Source organism: Triturus cristatus, chromosome 12 (assembly GCF_964204655.1).
Source record: "Triturus cristatus chromosome 12, aTriCri1.1, whole genome shotgun sequence".
NCBI lineage: Eukaryota > Metazoa > Chordata > Amphibia > Caudata > Salamandridae > Triturus > Triturus cristatus.
The window spans coordinates 639,520,966-639,538,720 of record NC_140595.1 but is presented as its reverse complement, the minus strand read 5'-3'; the positions used below and the strand labels follow the sequence as shown (position 1 = coordinate 639,538,720).

Genomic DNA, 17,755 nt, shown 5'->3' with positions numbered 1-17,755 from the left:
GCATTCCAATCAAATCTTTGGGATTCCACCCAAACCTTCATTACACCCATTGTGTGCCCATAATTATCTATCCGTATTTTTGTGGCAATTTATATCTTACGAACCCAGTCAGCATCACTGTTGCTCGAGTCCATTCACATCACACCAATAGGTATACACTCTCCTGTAGTATGTATTACTTATGTACCTTAGGCTTAGTGGAGATTCCATATTTCAAGCTTAACTGCTCGCTACTTAATTTTTTCAGCATGTTTATCTTGCATTAACAGCGTGCCACCTGTTGGAATAATCAATCCCACCTTCCCTACCAGACAGAAGCTTTTTGTAAATATTTAAACAGAGTTTTAATGTTTCATATTTCCACAGCATCACTTTTTGCAAATATATAACTTTTTCCTCTATGTACGCAGATAATGAAATCACACCTTAGGCTTTTGTCCGTATGAAGACACCAGACATCACCAATACATAGGTATTGAAACGTGTAAAATTTTCCAAGAACATTTACTTGATTTTGTACCACACAGCCTTAGAGACAACCGCACGTCATCCACATCACATTGATCCTCCAGATATGCCAATACATTATTTTACAGCATCACAGAGATTAAAGTCAACTTGGAGACAATTGTACTTGAGTCTGTCGAGAACCTTGGCCTGATCTCTGGATTGAGGGTGAACTGAGGTAAGTCATGCCAGTTCCCTCTACATCAGGAACTGAGCTGCAAATAGAAGTCCACCCTTCTCTTTTGATTTGGGCCACAGACTCCCTCAGATACCTTATGTTTTAGCTTATCAGGGGAAAAAGTGTATCCTGAAAATGTATACAATATACTGGGCCGATCAGCAAAATCAGTGTTATTTTAGGATAAAACTCCGATTTGCAGTAAATGGGAATGGTAGCCCCCACAAAGATGTTAAGCCTCCCCTAACTTCTACGCATTTTCTGCACATTACCAGTTACCCTGCAACCACCCACCTTCAATGAGCAAGAACAAACCCTCCAATAAGGAAAGATCTGGTGTAGGGACAAATGTGGGTGGGGCTTAATAAACTTAAGTTATCAGGACATAGGGAAGGCCTGGGCTACGCTGAACTTCAGTCCAAAAATGTCACAAGTGGCCATGCGGCTAGCCAATGAACTCTTTTTGGAAGTGTTGCTGCTATAGAATGTTCTGGGCTGTGAACTTAGGAGAAGTGTGGTTTGGTGAGTGGTAATGGAGGGCTCCAGGCTGGTAGAGGTAGCACATTATTCCTGGAAAAGCTGTCAAGAAAATCAACTGTAGGTTGGGATATGCAACCATGGGCACACTGTGGTCACTCCTGTGCCAACATATTCTGCAGAACAGATGTTACACCATGCCCGTACTACTGATTCTACAGACATGTGTGACTTGCATACCTCCAGTCTGTTGTCATGAACCACGGGCCTGGCACACCTCTTTGTGCTGGCTCTGCAGCAGAAGTGGATGGGGGTGTGCACAGAATGTGGCACCCTCTGGGAAAGACCCTCTAAAGGATGCACTACACGAGATGCGCAAGTAAAGAAAAGGTGGAGTACATGTCTCACAGAGCCACAGGATTCTCACAAAACTTGCAATGGTGGTGGCAATCTTGAGCTCCTAGAGTTTAGGTTCCCCAAGGCCCAGAACTGGACAATTGAGAAAAATGGTTGCTGAACCCAGGGCCTTGTTGTTAGAGTGTGAAAACCCTGCAACCTGTCCATATATTTAGAAAATGATAAAAGACTGAACTGGATCAGACACGTATCCTAGGACTACAATTGTGTGTATGGACATTAACTTCTATTTGAATGCTATTTTCAAGGGTCATCCATTGAAGATTATGAACGCTTATTTGCACTTGTTGATTTTCATGAGGAGAAAAAAGGATTCTCATCTGAGCACAGACTTTGTTAAACTTCTAAAAGGAACAATACAGTATTACCCGGCAGTGCCCATTTTATTATAATACTCCATATCCTTTTCAAACATGTTTGCACATTCAAAACTGTTTTCTTCTGTCGTTACATGGACTTTACGGAGGCAATGTTTTTAAGTAACCATGCTACAAAAGCTATTATAATTTTTTTTACAAACAGTGTGCTACTGTGGATTGGTCACTATGTCTCAAAATTGATGTAGCTGATTGCAACTAGTCAACACATTCTTCCGGAGGACCACCTTTTGAGTTGTTCCTCAAAGCCAACTTTATAGAAACTTGCACTGCCCTAGGAACTTGTAGGTGAATGGACTCCAAATTCGACATTTTGCACTTTATTACAACTCCTTTTGCGCTTTACTGCACGCACTAAATGCCAATTTTTATACTCCTCTTGTAGTTTTTTGGAATCATTGTAATTTCTCAAACTTATTTTAACTAACTCTACTTATAAAAAGGGTTGTTTTAGGCACTTTTTAAATGTAACCTACCATGCAGCTAACTGTAATGGTTTTTATCAATTAAGCATTCTTACATGTGTCGTTCTATGTAGCTGATTACAATGGTTTTTATTAACTAAACAATAAAGATTATTATTATTATTTAGGTTTTAACTGAGGTGTGGAAGTGAACACTATAATATTAAAGTGCATTTCTTATGTTGCATTTTATGGATCTGTAATCTTAAAAGTAATTCAAAGCTAAGGAGATATTCTGAAGATAGTTATCCATAGTAATAAATGGAAATTAGCTCAAAACACTCCTAACACAATTTACACAGTTTATATTGTGTTTTCAGCTATAGGAAGACAGAAGAGATTCACCAGACCACATTGAGTTGTAGATAAAGAGATTGTCACAAGGCTTATTATATGCAACACTAGCATTGATACAGGAATTAGATGTATTAGATGTAAAAGTCTGGGCAACAAGATCACTAAAGCTTTCCTATTTTCTTTACATATCCTCACCACTGCAGTCAGTGGCTGCCGGTGGGGAACAGGAGTGGCAGGGCGGGGGGATGGGGTGGAGGGTGGAAATATTAGAAAAGAAAATGTACCTTTTCTGGCGCCTCTCCATCTCCACTTCTCTTCTCCAGTTCGGTCCAGAAGAAGCTGCAGAAAGCACACAGGCTCCCCTGAGTCAATCACAACGCTGCAATGCAGTGTTGTGATTGGCCGGAGCACCAAGGATCAGTGCTCAGATCGGGACAGGGAGCCTGTGCATATTCCACACCAGGCTGTCCATTACAGCCTGCTGGGGAATATGCATAGTGCGCATGGCTGCTTGGCCAGGTCAAAACGGCCGGCTAAGCAGTCATGAGCACTTAGTGTGCACAGTCCACTCCTCCTCCCAGAGCCACCAGCCGCACCCTGCCCTAACCCAGCCCCACAACAACCAAAATTAAAATGATAATAACTTTCAGTTAATATTATTTTATTTTGCCCTCTTTCACTTGTTTAAGAGCAGTGGGGCGATGCTCCTCTGCCTTAGTGGCTGTCTGCAGTGCAGCCTGAGATTAGATGCACTATCAAGTGGTCGACCTTGAAGCTGTGGAACCAGTTCAAGTCTCAGCAGGGATGTTCAACATTCTGTGATTCTAGGCAAATCACTTAGTCTCCCCGGGGTTGGCAAAATTAACGTGTCTGTCTGTAACGCACCTGGTGCTCATGTAAAGCCCTCTGATACCTTCGAGTTGTGTTCGAGCTATATAAAACTCCCCCCCAAATTGTTTTTTGTTTTTTACATTATCTCTTTTTCTCTCGCTTATCCAATTCCCCTTTCCCCAGGTCTACTTCTAACCAACATATCATTACACACACACATTGTCCTCTTGCATCTGAATTGCAACGTTAGTGTATTCTGACAAATCAATGGTTGAGGACTACCAGGATGACTTGCTGTATGGATACTAAGAAACCAAAAACACACACTGATAGGCAAACGCTCTCTGGCTCAAAAAATAAGGACAATCACAGACACATACCAGTCACTGCTAAAAATGAAGGTTTACAGGATGAAATATTTGGGTGACATGTGAACTCTGGACATAGATGGAGAATTAGCAGATAATGCGTAGGAATCAATAGTTACACCAGGGACATACATCCGAGATGCCGCTCTGATGGTGTGGACCTGGCCCACATAGTCGGGTCACTCATGCCCAGTGGTCCAGCTCTTTTGGGCCTAAACAGGAACTACAATAGGAGACCTAACAGGCATATCAAAAATAAGTACTACAGAGATCTGCCTGCTAGGCATACTCACATGACCTCAGAAATCAAATCAGGCATCCACATTTACAGACTTGGTGTTATTGCTGAACAAACGTAGAATTTCTATGTTGTAGAAGACAATGCATATCCCACACATTCTAAGTTGGACAAGATGTGTACACATGAGGGCCTCTGCCAAGTGTACGGTGTTTCACTGTTAGGAGCGATAAGAACTCAGATGACAGGCCTCCGTGAGCAACCAAGGGACGAATATTTTCAATACAAAGAAGAATAAGTAAGCCTTAAGTGGCGACCTCCAATAAAGAAATATTTGTCCTCTCTTATGTAGAGAACCAACTAAGATGAAACTGAACCATACTTTTGGACCGTGCTACATTAAGCTTTGTACAGCAAATTCAATCTGGTTTACTAGGGTTATATATAGATACTAGGTTGGGGAGTTTTAATGTACTCTCTTGTTGTTGGGCATAATATGATGGTGTACTGTGTTTCACCTAAATCAAAATATGTGATATGTCTAAAAGTTCTTACCTATTTTACTAAATCAATACAAATTATTTAAAATAATAGAACAAAAATGCCAACTCTGAAAAAGCTTGAAGTCAACTGAATTCATTCTTGATAATACAGGATCTTTATTGGCTAATGAAAGATATATCATTAAGAGGCCAGAAGAACAGTGACAGGAACACATTGTTTGGCCATTGTTACTTCTAGAAGTAAACATTGGATATTTACCCATAAATACAAATCACCAGTCGACAGACACACAGGGATGTACTAACCAGTACATTTTTATATGTTTTCTAGGTGATGAAATGTATGAAATTGGGTTACTGGCTGAGTGAGGTGTAGAGGGGTTAAAACCCTTTTCAAGCAGCAGCCACAACTCTTGCCAGGGTGAGGCTAAATTAATCTGGGATCAACCTTCTGGTAGCTTTACACCAAGTAGTCAGGCTTCACTTAGAGGCAACGTACAAAGTATTTATGCAGCATTTCAAATTGTAATTAAGTGGAAGCACAATGCTACAAGGATCCCACACCAGATTTGGAAAATAGACTAGATTTTAATAAATAAAGCAAGACCAAAATGAAACAACTCCAATCAGTAGAAGCGGAGATATGCAATTTTAAAGATTTTAGTGGTAATAGTGCCAAAGAGAACAAAGCGCTAACTGTGGATATCCAGTTGTGCCGGACTGGGACAAAGTCACACGTTCACGCCAGCAGCGGTGGAGCATGGGCCAGCTACAGGGATCCAATTAGCCCAGCTGAACAAGAGTACCTTTAATTCTGGTTGCGGATTTTTCCACGGTCCAGCATCGAAGATGCGTCGTGCAGTCGGAACGATGCATCGGTTGTGAGGAGTTGCAAGGCTGTGATGAAAGATCCTGCAGCATTAGGGATCCCGCCGATAAGTGGCTTGCAATGCGAAATAGGGCGTTGAGGATGCATTGCACGGACTGGGCGATATGTCATTTTTGAGGAGCTGAGAAGCAGTGATGCGGAGTCCATTGTTGTCGTCAAGACTGATGTCAACGTGAGGCTTGTGATGCGAAGGCCTGCGTCGAGGATGCATTGTACAGCGGCTGTTCCAAAAAGTCTGCATGTGGTGAGGGTGATGCAGAGTCCTTGCAACTGGAAAGTCCACACAGCAGAGGCGATGCGTCGGTTCTGCTTGGGATTGCCCAGCAGACGAGATGCATCGGTCCTGCTGGATCCACAGATGTGCTTGCAGAGCACCCTGAGGCCCACTACTAAGGTCCCAGAACTGGGAAGGCACCACTTGACCAGGTAAGACTCACAATTACAGAGTCCAAGTGCAGGTTACAAGAGACTTGGCTCTTGAAGTCACTCTGGGAGTCCTAGGTACAGGTCGCAGGTCCAGTCCTTCTTACCCAGACAGGAGAGCAGCAGGCCAGCACAGCAGGGCAAGCAGTCCTACAGGGAAGCATTCCAGCACAGTGACAGACTTTGCAGCAGCACAGCTATGCTTCTTCCTGGCAGACTCTTCCACGGGTCCAGAAGTTACTGAAGAGTTGGTGTCTGAGGTCCAATATTTATACCTGGTGCCTGATTTGAAGTAAGAGAAAATTCTAGAGGGATTCCTTTGGAAGTGCTCAGGTTTCCTGCGTCCCCTGCCCTGGATCTAGACTAACTACAGGGGGTATACAGCCCTTAGTGTGAAAGCCGGACACGGTCTATTAAAGTTTTAGTAGGACTGTGCCCAGCTAAGCTCTCTATTGTGTGTGGCTGTCTAGGAGAAATACTCAAAGCCCAGTTGCCAACTACACCCAGTGATGTGACCCAGAGACAGGCTGCAGGCACTAAATTGCTAAAGTAGGAATATGTCAACTTTCTAAAAGTGTAAATTTCAAAATTGCAATTTAACATCTGACTTTACCATAAGAAAGGATTTTTCATTACAATTCCAACGACACCAGTCATATACTGGCTACTTGTTCCCATTTGAAAGTTATCACTTATTAAATGTATTAGGTAACTCCAATGTTATCCTATGGGAGAGGCAGACCTTCCAGTAGTGAAAAACTAGCAGGACATGTAAAACTTAAAGGTAAATGTTCTACTTTTCTAAATACAAGGCACTCTGCCCTGTGGGCTGTTTAAGGCCTACACTAAGGGTAACTTATGTGTATTAAAAAGCAAGGTTTGAGGCTGGCAAAACATATTTTGCAAGCTTGAGGTGGCAGTTTAAAAACTGTAGACACAGGCTGTAATGGCAGGCCTGAGACATGTTTACAAGTGCTATGTAAGTGGGTGGCACAATCAGTGCTTCAGCTCCACTAACAGCATTTAATTTGCAGGCCCTGGGCACACATAGTACAACTTTACTAGGACTTGTGAGTAAATTAAGTATGACAACTGGGAATAAGCCAATGTTACCATGTTTTAAGGAGTGAGCATATGCACTTTAGCACTGGTAAGCAGTGGTAAAGTGCACAGAGTCCTAAGACCAGGAAGAGCTGGATCAGTACAAATGGGGGAGGAAGGCAAAAACCTTGGGGGAATATCAACCTAAAGCTGACAAGTCTAACATGAAACAATTAAGATAAACTTCCCTGTCAAATATTTTCCTAGGTTATAATCCATACCAGTACAAACGGTCATTTAGGCCAGTGGATTGATTGTAGCTCCTCGCCTCTCTATTTCAATCTCTCTCATTGCCTAGGTTTCCAGTAGCAATAATCAGTTGACCTCAGCATCTCTAAGTGCTCAAGTTAACCTGAGACATCAAGGTTGCATGCACCTACTAAAATACTCCCAAACTAACTTCAGGACCCCTGTGGTCCCAACCCATGGGTGCACCAGTACCCAGGGATCAACTTTCTGGCATTTAGCTGAAACAAATGCTAAACTGTCCTGCAGAGATATCCCAGGTATTGGATTTTTGCTAACTTTTAGTTTATCTACCAACTTTATTGAGCATTTGTTCTGTATCAATCTTCAAAACAAAAGCCCAAATGCATTTTCCAGAACTGATCTCCACTCACTAGATCCTACAATTCTAGATGGGGAAATGCAGCAAATCAAATTTCTCTCTTTCTAGAAGTTAACTACCATTCACTCTCAGATTATTGATAAATTGAAGGATTTCAAGTATTCGGTGTGTAAATTACAAATCACATTAGCTTAACCTCTCCACCAAAAATATCCTCAGAGAATTCTTTGAAGTAAAACCTATTTGATATATCCTTCAACATTATCACTCTTAATCAGGGGAATACCGATAAAAGGTGAAGTATTAGCGGAGATTTAATTTATCCCAGATGGCATAAGAAACTATTTGCATAACAACAAAAAACTTTGAGTGTGGGCCAGGCTTCCTTTTATCATTGTAGCTAGCATTTTGCCCTCTGTTGTCACTCCTAGGGCTGTCTAAAACAGAACGTGAGCCTCAAATAAGCCTCCCCAATGGGTTAAACAAGGAAGAATGAACATTCCAGGTTCATGATCATCCAGCACCTGCATCAGTGTATCATGGTGCAAATTCTCCGGAATCCATGATGAAATCCCCTCTGTAGGCTATTTGACGGATGTGCAGACATGTGGTGGCTTTAGCTATCAAGTTGGTCGACAGAGGTGGGACAGCCAATGAAAGAAACAGGACCTATGATGTTAACTCAGTATTCAACCTTGACAGCTGTTAGGAGCTTATTCTAATTACCACTGACGTTTTGTTTGCTCTCAGTCTCTAAACTGTATTATCTTGAATAGAAATATATATATGTATGTGTGTGTGATCAAGACCTATCTAGGTCGACACGCGTCTTTCTTTTGCCTCAAAAAAACAATTTTGAGGAATTGCTATACTGGAGTATATATATATATATATATATATATATACACACCAAATATTAGGCTTTCCACAAGGTTTCAGAATATTATTCGATGGTCCAATAGATTCATTGCATGTTTCCAACAAATATGCTAACATTTCGTGGTTGGTCAGAATCACAAGACTTTTTTTCCAAAAGTAGATCTGACTAACTCCTAGAATTTCAGGATTCAATGTGGAAGAAGTGACACACAATAAAGGTCTTTGGAGAATACCTGCTCCTTCTTTCACAGCCGAGTGCAGTTCTTGGAAATAGAATTATTCAGTTGTAAACAGGCTCTCACAGTCATCTGCGTCATGGGAGTCAGAGCAGATGATTGGTAGGTTGCCGCCAAGCGCTGTGGATGCAGGATGATCTGTCCCTCCCGGTCCCTCATCAACCTTCCCGCCATAGCTTGAGTCCCCCCCCCCCCCCCCCCACCCCCACCTGACATGGCAAGAGCACTTTTAGCAAAATTGCTCAATGGTGGTTGGCTGAGAAACGATGACGGCATGGTGGTCTAACTTTCATTTTTTTTTTTAAATAGTGGGCTGGGGTTTAAAATGTAGTATGAGTCTCCCTCACATGCTGCGAGTTTGTTCCTGTGAGTTGGGGCCAGTGGTCTTCTTTTCCTGCCTAGGACCACCATCCTATGAGTGACATACTGTGGCAGAAGAACCCTCCGTGGAAGCCCCGCTCCATACAGGGGCCCTATGGGCCAGCAGAACTGCAGCAGTTGGCCCCTCGTGATTCTTGAAGGTTTTTCCACCGCGGGGCCAACTGGGGCTCCAGGCCCAGAAATACATCATTTACCTCTAAATCCGCCAATGTTTGGTCGACATCTGTTAAGTACCACCACCTCTAAATGAGGCCCTAATTATCCAGAAAACGAATACTTTACTACTTTGGCTGGGAGTGCTTATTTGCATGTATCCAAACAGTTTCAAAATGTGCGGTACCTCAGACTCTAAGTTTATTTTAAAATCATTACCCGGGATTAAGAAGTAAAGTCACATTAGTATTATGCTTGTCTTTGGTCACATGGAGAATGCAATATGCAATCTTTCTATCCATTATGGGATGAAAAGTGGCATTACATTTCTGGCTAAATGAACATTTTACTTAGAACTTTAAAGCATTGTTCCTGTGTGGGAGGTTGTTCCTACAGCTTTATCATGCATTCCAAAACTTCCGAATTAAACGAGAAACTCACAATTTTTAAAGCTAAAATTAGTTAATTTGAGCTTTTTCTCGACTAGAAAATATGCCACTGCAATGTAACTCAATGGGGAAATTAACACCCCCCAATTTGTTTCTAAATCTCCCACTTCTCTATTCCCACATACTGGCGTGCATGTATTCTTAGAAAGGCAAACAGACATGCACGCCTAGCACTGTCCACTTCCGCATTCCTGCAAACCACAAAGCAACCTATTGCAAACAGCATTAAAGCAAATGGATTCATAAACCACCCGACTCGTCAAGATGCAGAACAGAGAATTGGGAGATCAGTAAAAAAGCAGGCCTTCTGGGGAGCTTTGGGTGGAGTGAGGAATGACATCAAGAAACCAGTGCGAGTTGCACTACTTTCATAGCTCAATAAAGTATGTGTGCAACACGCCAATATCCCTCTGCACCCTAACTGCTCCAACTTTGTCCCTGTACTTCAATTTTGATGCGCCATTGATGCATGCCAGACTCCTCTCAGTTCAAGCTATTTTGCTTTCACGCGCCTGCGTAATTTTCTAGGCGCATGCATGCACAATGATATGTAGGGCTGAATCAAAAGAGTTTTACATTTATTTTTTAGCCATGCTGGATGCTGTGCAGCATGTCTAAAACCCATTGTCAAAGCAAATAGGTCCCAAAGATGGGACCTGCTGGCTTTGGGAATGCTTGATTCTACCGCTGAATCGAGCCTTCTGAGTTTGGAAACAAAGGATGGTTGTTGCTAGTTTCAGATTACACATCGGGCGGAAGTTGTGCATGGAGTGGACCTGCAGATTTGCACCGGAAATCCGTCTCAGTTGCAAAGAGTTCGAAATGGGGAAGCATGTTCTTACCGGTGCCACAAGTTATTCTCCAGAGTGAAGTGAGAAACTCAGATGTAGGTGGTAAAACAACACCTGGCCTAAACCGCTCGTACCTCCTCGCTCTCCCTCCAGCCGCATCTCAACCTGCAGGATGGATTGATGATTCTCACGTGCACTGCACCACCCGCCCTTCACCGCTATGTTTTACAATGATCAAGTGTGAAACGCTCCACCCCACAGAAGGGGCTAACCTGGCCACGGCTCCACCTTTCATGCACAGGTATATTTTCTATTTCCTATTGTTCTGTTCTTGCTCTGTGAAGCGCTCTGATGCCTCCGGGCTATGTCCATGCTATATAAAATCGCAACAAAAAACAAACAAAAAAAATGCCCAGTTACTTCTGTTACTTACTACACTAATGTGGTAATTACGAAAAGAGTTTGGCATTTTAAATGTCATGCTTCCAGAACTTACTAACAGCTCTTCCAGTTTCGTTCAGCTTGTATGAGCATACTGCATGCAAGCATTTTTTGCTCGTTTTTGCACATCCTTTCCAGGGCTTGGGGCAAATACTCCACATTTATCATTGCATTTTTAAATACCCAGTGCTTAATGTGTGGCTGCACGTGGTTGGCACCAACGCTCTTTTTTTATCATCAGACTTTGACAGGGAACAAGAAAGAGCAAGGCAGAAAACAGAAAGAGGAAAATGAAGCTCAACATAGAAAAACAAGCAGTGGCGGATGGTACTGAACGAGGGTGGTGAGCGGACCGGGGTTTAAAAAATAGATCTCACTTCCCATTGTCGTCTCTCGTCCACTTCTCTTTGGTCCGGAGTCATGAAGCACACAGGCTCCCCTAAGCCAATCACAACACTGCTGTTAGCAGCATTGTGATTGGTCTGAGCACCGTGGTGCGGCGCTCAGACAGGCACTGGGAGCCTGTGCATGTTCTCCACCCAGGCTGTACATTACAGATAACAGAACATGATAAGTTCGCATGACTGTTTGGCTGGCCCAAGACAGCCGGTCAAACTGTCATGCGCACTTAAGTGCACATATTTCCTCCTCCCCTGCGGGCTGTGATGACAGCCAAGCCCCGTCCCAAAACCGGCTGCAGCACAGAAAACTAAAATAACAAAATCGTGTTATCATTTTATTTTTCCTTCTTTGCACTGCTGAAAAGCAGTGGGGCGGCGCTCTGCCTTAGCGGAGGAGCCGACACTGCAAACAAGACTAAAAGGAGAAATCACAAATGCAAAAGAACCCGGAAGAGTGAAATAGACAGGTAGAGTAGGGTGGTGGAACACATGAGGCATGAGGTGGAATCAACACAGGCAGCATTCGAATTCAGCAACCTAGGCATTTAAAAACACCAGTCAAAAATATTTGGTTCCTGCAATTGCTGTTTTTGCAAACTAAGCACAGTAATTACTCTTTTTTTACAGTTTGCGGAAAGACCTCTTTTCTTTCTGCAGAGACTAGGAGAATAACAAGCTTAACATGAGCTAATTGTATCTGTGTTTGTGTCACTGCTTCTACCGAGTAGCATGTCACTCTGCTTGTAGAGTCCGCATTGCAAACTGCAAAATAGAGTTTAAAAAAATGCAACAATGTGACCTGCTTTTACAGGAATTTACTATATGTATTGGCCACCCAACCTCTCTTGTGGTCCTTTATGTGTTGCTGCATTGTTGACACATTACTCCAAACTATTTTCAAGGTCCACACCACCCTTCTAATACCACATCATTGTTGGAGGATTTAACCTCAGGATTTACCACCAGAAAAATGATGTTAACTACCATTAAAACACCCTACCACAAAAAGATGGACAAGAAAAATATGTGGTGTTTGGTGTCCATACCCAAGCGTTTTATGTATATTGTTCAAAAAGACAGTGACAATGTTTTAAAAATGTAATAGAAAGAGGCGCTAAAAAGAATTACCTCCATTTTTGGTGAAGTATAAAATAGCCTTTACAAAAAGAACATTTAAGAAAGGATCAGAATACTGCTTCTATCAAAGTTGGTCTGTTAGTCGTCCGTGGCTGCTTGACTCGGAGAAAAAGTGTAATTCAGTCCCACTCTCTTGTTCTGTTGCGGCGCCTTCTCACCCAGCTGAGCACGTATGAAGGTACGGACTCCTAACAAGTGCTTCACTTACCAACAGTGGCATAATGCATAATGATGGGGCTTCCCGCAGGATGTGATGAGGGGCCCCTGAGTCTCCCATATCTCAGAGATATTCATTGACTTTGGGCTGAATGGGCCCTCTTGAAGGGTTAGGGGCCTCCTGGAGCATTGCCTCTCCCCCGCCGCACTGCAGGGGCTGCAGCGGCTTCCGTTACGCCCCTGCCCACCAAAGCCTCAATCCTGTCAACACTCACAATGACGAAATATCTCTAACCCCCTGCATCCCCATAGATGAGATGGAAGCAGTGGCGGCTGATGATCTCTGAAAGTGGTCACATGTAAAATACCCGCCACAAACTGCAACTAGCGAATGATGTGAGCAGGCCCGAGAGGACCAGAGAAAAGTTTGAAACTCCAGCCAAATAGAACACTTTAGACGGAGCACAATGTTCAGAAGATTGCACTACTTGAATGGTGTCTCAAGCAAGCTTAACTCTTCCCAATGGGGTCTGAGGGTCTCTAACCACAAGATAACTAAGACATAGCCATCTGAGGCATAGGTTATACAGCTAATTCGGGAAAATAATATTTTACATGACCAATCTGTTTCTATAGCATCCTCTTACAATTCCAAAGTTCACTTCTGTCATTTTTCAATGGTTCCCCTTTTAGCAGATGGTCATACCTTATAACTGAAAATGTCCTTAGAATGAGCACAGAGGAACAGAATAAAAAAAAGGAAAAGAATAAAAAGAAATACAAAATCGCGCAATCTCAAGTAGCACACAACAGAGTCCGGCTCGCAGGCTCATACTGCACTGCTGTTAGTCAGGTTACAGAGATCTTACAGGTTTAGACAACTGACAGGTTGGGATTGTTAGGATTCATAGGGAGAAGTACAATCAAAGGAAAAAGTTCATTTATGCTATCAGTGTAGAGATCAACAGTGAGGTCTTATCCGACAAATTATGAGTAGTTCTGGAGAGAATACATGGAGAAGTTCGTCTAATTCTAGAGATAAAATCAAGAGATATTCAGTCTATGTCAAAAATATTATTTCAAGTTCTAGAAGTCTAATCTGATTATGGTGTCCAGTTCTAGAGGCACTATCAGAGAGACTATGGCATGTCCCAGCAAAGCATAACTGGTGTATTTTGACCATTTCAGTACAAAAATCTTGGAGAGTTGTTTCTAGCTCCAGAGACCAGAGCTTAAGATCTATGTCCACTTTGGTGTAACCGTGCACTTTAAAAGCATATGCAAATACCGTATTTTTCTAAAAATACACACATTTTTAAATAAAATTTAGTATCAAATTAAACAAGGACTGTGTGGGAACAAGTGATATGTTTGGCAGTTAGATGAAGCTGGATCAATGGAAAAGCAGAGTGGTTGGTTTTACCTATGCATGGAGAGCCCATTTAATCTTGGGTTTATACATGTGTACACACGTGTCTTCCACATTCTGTCATAAATTACATATTACCCTTTCTTTCTAATTAGATTCTTGACTATTGGTTAACAGCAGTCTCCATGTATGTATATATGTGGCATTTCTACTACGGGAGCCTAGTCAAAAGGCAGCAGAGTGCTATAGAGGGTCAAAAACATAAAGTCAATGAATAGCAGGAGAGGTAGCTTGTTTAAGGACAGTTATTGTACTAGGATGTAGTGTTCTTAAAGATGTGCATCTTCCATGACTTCCTAACTTGGAGCACTATTGGGATGGTCATGGTGGATGCAGAGATGCTGTTCTAGATCCTGGGTCCATAGAGGAAAAAGGACTGCTACCCTGTTTTTTCTTCTTTGTTGTTCTTAGTCTGCAGTCTGTTGGAGTCCTAGCTGTTGATGTGCTGATCATGATGGCTTTGTAAATGGTGCAGCTGGTTTTAAAGTTGATGAGGTTCAGCAAGGAGAGTGATGTGATGATATTGCTTCATACCCTGGAGAAAAAGGTGCTATGGCAAGTATGATGCCCTTGAGGAGTACAAGTGTGAAATCTGCGAGTCCATGGAGCAGCGCATTACCACCCTTGGTCCGAATGCCATAGTCTAACCGCCATCATCTGACCGCCATCGTCCGACCGCCACCGCCATGGGCAGGTGACCACCCGACAATATGTTGGCGATCCTGCCCACCCTGTTATGATATGACAGCTGTGCCGGCAGACGTAAAATGCATTTTTCTAATGCAGTTTCTGCTGATGCCCAGTCGCATAACAGGCCACACTAGAAAAAGGCACTTTACTAACATCCATGCACCGTGTGCCCGGCACCATGTGCATGGATGTATGCATGGGCATCACATGTGCCCCCCTGGCCACTTAGCACTGTCCCGCGGGAGACAGGGGCCCTCCTTGTGGCCCCCAAAGTCCGTTTCTGTCTGCCTTTTCATATTGGTGGGACTGTCATGAAAAGGCATTCGGAAAGGGACATTGTGATCCTGACAGCGCTGCCTGAGCAGGCACCGCATCCATTCCAGATCACGATTCCAACAGCTGCCCGACAAGATCAGTAGATCCTGTCAGAGGCGGCGGTCCGTCCCCCGAGGTTTAACGGTCCGACTGCCTGAATCGTAATGCGGCGGATGGCCCGAAGGGCTGTCTGTCGGTGGGACCGCCACAGATGGCCTGTTTGTTGCGGTTCTGCCAGCATTGTGATGATGCCCTTAATTACTACATTTAATTAACTGAATAAGTCATGCTTAGAACATGGAGAATTGTTTAGATGCCAGTGGTAAATAAAACTCCTCAAAGTGCTGGTGGAAACTCTAATTCTGATTTATAATTCCTTCTTTGATTTACCTACACTCAAGGATAATGCTGGAGAAAATTCAACCAACGGAACTTACTGATCCAGGTGGAGGATATTCAGTTATTAGTGAACCCTAAAGCTGGTCATTTCTCAGTCTTCTCGGTTTCTTAGTCAGCTACCTAACCATAACACATTATCATCATCTGCATCAAGCATACATTTATTACTAGTTTTAATTAATTAATTTACATTGTAAAAGGTACAACATGCATTTGTTCAGAAAAGCCTATAGTGCAATACACAATGAAAAAAAATATATAGAAAAATGAATGGCATATTTTCAATGCAATCCAAAACTCAAATGAGCTAATTCATATAGTCAGTAAGAACATCTTGTGTAAGCGCTTCGTGCAAGCTAAAATGTCATTTTATAGCCCTGTGAGAGAGAGATAAACAATGCTTATTTAGACCATAGTCTTTAAAACCATACACAACTATAGCCCTGTGGTTTAAGGTAAGCTCTCAATGTAGAGATTAGCACAGTTTGTAAGTTGAGCATCTCAAGTGTAGCATGCTGCACGGAAGTCTTTAATGTACTCATAAATCTCTCAACCATTCCATTGGCCTGAGGCCACAGAGGAAAGTGCGCTTTTGATGCTTTATACACGGATGCTCTAAGAATTCTTTGAACTCCCGACCATCAAGAGGTGGGCCATTGTTAGAGTTTAGGATGGCTGAGCCATGCCATGTTGCAAAGATGCCATCCAGTCTCTCAATGACTCATTCTTGAGTGGTGGATGAGAGATGCTCAATTAATAGAAATCGTGAGTATTTGTCCACATCACCATAAGGTGATGTCCGTTGTCGAGTGGACCAAAAAAGTAAATGGCTTTTCTCTCCCAGGCATGCTTGGGAGTTGTGACATGTTTTGTGTGTGTTGAATAACTTTTGTAGATAAGCAGTTGCATAAATGACAAGCTTGTAACTCCTTCTCAACTCGCTCGTAGAGATATGGAAGCCAGACTCGGTCTCAGAGAGCTTGTTTTGAGGCAACAATTCCCCTATGTCCTTTGTGGGGCACTTAAATCAAGTTCTGCCGTAGACTCACTGGAATCAAGATTCTCAACCCTTGCAATATAATTCCGTCTTGAGTTATGGACAGTTCATTTTCGACATTTCAGTATTCATGATATTCACTGGTGAGAGGTCGAGTGTGCTGGTTCCATGACTGATGTGTAATTCTATCTTTCAACGTCAGCATGTCACTATCTTGTCACGTGGCAATGATAATCTGGGCTAACGAAATGGCAGCTGGTGTGCGTCATTTTACAGTGAAGTTGATATAAGCTTCAGCTGGCTTGAATGGAGTGCCATGACCTTGAATGGGCACTCTGGGAAAATAGTTGGCAGGGTTCTGATCCTTTTCAGTATGATGCACAATGTTATATTGTACTCTTGTAGTCGTAGTCCCCAACGTTCAATGCAAGAAGGCATCTTGGACTTTGGATTGCCAAATATTGTTAGTAAATCTTGATAATCAGGTACCAGAGTAAAAAGGCATACACAAATACAGGGCAGTTTTCACATGCCCATACCACAGATAAACTTTATTTCTCAGGTTGTGAGAAAGCACGTTGTGGTTGGGACAAACTCCTAATGGCATATGCCACAATATGCCATCGAGCATTTGGGTGTCTGCTGTGCTGTGCAAGGATAGTATCTAACCCACTGGGGCTATCGTCAACAGCAACCTCTGTATGAAATTAAATTAATCAATACCACCCTAGACATATTGGTTCCTCTAAGAGTAAGCAAGAAGCCCTAATCCAGTGATAAAGCCCAGTGGTTTTCGACGGAGCTGGTTAAGTTAAAGAAAGCATGTAAGAGATCAGAGAATAAGTGGAGGACCCACTATAGCGATAGCGATAAACAGGCCTATAGACAGGCCCTGAAAATATATCAAAACACTATTCAAAGAGCCTGGTTGAATAACTTTGCAAGCAGGATCAGTCAGGCAGAGAACTCCTTCAAGGAACTCTACACTTGAACAGTTTCTGTGTAATTGTCATACAATGTCTGAACGACTTTGGTGCTGTGGCATTTAGACTTTTCTTTGTGCATGCTTTTCTGAAGTAAAATCGGCATGGCACAACCATCTTCTTCACTTTCGCTAACTACTGATATGGAGGAACTGTTAGATGATGATTTATCTGACAATCAACTTTGTTCAGAGTTGATTGGTCATACCTGACGTCTCCCCAGGGCCTTGTGGGTGTGTGCCGGGCGTTGCTTCTGGAATGTTGCAATGACCATTATGTT

At 42.7% G+C, this 17,755-nt stretch overlaps 1 protein-coding gene and 1 long non-coding RNA gene across 3 annotated transcripts in view; one reads left to right on the top strand and one right to left on the bottom strand.

Moving 5' to 3' along the window:
• Positions 1 to 17,755, bottom strand: part of LOC146776459 (solute carrier family 66 member 2-like) — a 172,549-nt gene that overhangs the window by 74,117 nt on the left and 80,677 nt on the right. The window lies entirely within an intron of this gene.
• LOC146776458 (uncharacterized) overlaps positions 10,600 to 17,755 on the top strand; it is a 404,315-nt gene continuing 397,159 nt past the window's right edge. The window contains exon 1 of one of the 2 annotated variants that reach the window (XR_014972211.1): positions 10,600 to 10,828. This is a non-coding gene — a long non-coding RNA (uncharacterized LOC146776458). The remainder of the gene's footprint in view (positions 10,829 to 17,755) is intronic. The other variant, XR_014972212.1, reaches the window with a different exon arrangement.